The sequence below is a fragment of the Babylonia areolata genome, chromosome 24 (assembly GCF_041734735.1).
Source record: "Babylonia areolata isolate BAREFJ2019XMU chromosome 24, ASM4173473v1, whole genome shotgun sequence".
Taxonomy (NCBI): domain Eukaryota; kingdom Metazoa; phylum Mollusca; class Gastropoda; order Neogastropoda; family Buccinidae; genus Babylonia; species Babylonia areolata.
The window spans coordinates 10,361,611-10,364,110 of NC_134899.1; positions in this window are offsets into that span (position 1 = coordinate 10,361,611).

A 2,500-nucleotide genomic window follows, 5' to 3' on the forward strand; every position below is an offset into this window, starting at 1 on the left:
AATGATTTTCATTGAAAAGGAGAAAAAAAGAAAAGAAAAAAAAGATCAGACGGGGTTCTTTTACATTGAGAAACTAAAGGCCCATGTCTAAGAATAACAAAGCCCCCCCCACCCCCACCCCCTCTCTCCGTCCTTAAATACTCATATAGAAAGATTTTTTTTTTGGGGGGGGGGAGGGGGCGGGGGTATAAATAATCAATTCATAACTTAAAGCCTCGAAGTCTGTAAGCACTCACTCACACCAACGCCACAATACTTTAAAAAAAATTTAAAAAAATCCAGTGCCGTTAACATACAAGCACCAACAGTGCTAAACACACACACACACACACACACAGACACACAGACACACACACACACAGACACACAGACACACACACACACACACACACACACACACATACACACACAGACACACAGACACAGACACAGACACACACACAGACACACACACACACACACACAGACACACACACAGACACACAGACACAGACACACACACAGACACACACACACACACACACACACACACACACACACACACACACAGACACACACACAGACACACACACACACACACACACACACACACACACACACAGACACACACACACACACACAGACACAGACACACACACAGACACACACACAGACACACACACAGACACACACACACACACACAGACACAGACACACACACAGACACACACACACACACACACACACAGACACACACACACAGACACACACACACACACACACACACACACACACACACATACACACACAGACACACAGACACACACACACACACAGACACACAGACACACACACACACAGACACACAGACACAGACACAGACACACACACACACACACACACAGACACACAGACACACACACAGACACACACACACACAGACACACAGACACAGACACACACACACAGACACACACACAGACACGCACACGCACACACACACACACACACACACACACACACACACACACACATACACATTAAAAAAAACCACACACACACAGAAAAAAACATCTGACGAACGAGAAGAAAAAAGTAAAGAAAAAAAAAAGAAAAAAAAAAGATACCCTATTGACACCAAAATAAATAACTGACGATTAGACATTAAAACCAGACACTATTTGTATATTTAAAAAAAAAATAAAAAAAAAAAAAAAGACCAATTCACTGGATATTAAATAATAGAATTATGTTGGATACTGAAACCAGAGTGGACTTGATATCACTATTATAACCGGATTCCATTCAATATCAAAACCAGACTCGGTTTATGAACCAGTTTTTTTTCGGTTCTCTCCAATCCTCCGATTCTTCCAACCCCTATCAAAACCAAACAGACAAAGAACTTCACTCAAAACAGTGTTCCATTGGATACAAAAGGCACAAACGCTCCTCCCCTTCCCCCCCCCCCCCCCCCCCCCGCTCCCCCACACGCAGTCCTTCGACCCTCCGCACCCCCACCCCTCTCCCCATTCGCCATACCTCCACCCCCCCGCCCCCCACCCCTCCCCGCCCACACCCCCTACCAGTCCATAAAAACCCGAAAATCTTTAAATATAAACACCTTCGTCACCTTGAAAGGAAGAAAAGAATAAGTCCATGTGAATTAGAGCGGAATGATTCTGAATAACACGGGTAAAAACACAAAACAAAAACAACCGTCAACTAAAGAACAACAACATCAACACACACACACACACACGCACGCAGACACACACACACACACACACACACACACACACACACACACACACACACAAACAAACAAACAAGCCCCACCTCCCTTTTCCCTCGAAACGAAACATCGGATGTTCTTGCATGCATGTATACGAGTGCTACATCGCCAGTTGAATGTACAACCCATAATAATAATCTATCGTCCGGTACAGCGAAAACAAGGTTATTTTGAATACAGCTCCTTATTCTATTTATTTTTTTAAAATTATATATATATATGTAACGCTTTATCATACATAACGCCCACCTACCACCGAACCCTGTCAACGGAGAAAGCAAAGTCATGGACGATCGAGGGAAATAATGAATATACAGTTTTGTGTTCCCTTGTTTCATGGTATCCAAAACAAAACAAAACAAAACAAAAGCAAAAAAAAAGCATGCAAACACAAACTGTTAAAGCATTTCTGAGTGTAAAAATTCCAGTTTCCAAATAAAGTAACAAAGTTAAAACGTTTCTTGGAATGAGACACACACAGAGAGGGACTGGGTGAGGGGTGAGGGGTGGAGATGGACAGACAAACCCACAGCGGTATTTATATTAACACACACACATACAAAGAAAAAAAAGAGAACTAAAAAAAGGGGGGATTATTCCTTTAACAAAATAGAGCGCATTCTTTAGTAGTTGTGTTGTTGTTGGGTTTTTTTTGTTGTTTTATTTTTAATCATAAAGCGGTTAGTCCTCAACAGCGGGTCACATCGTTACCATAAAGCAAATCAT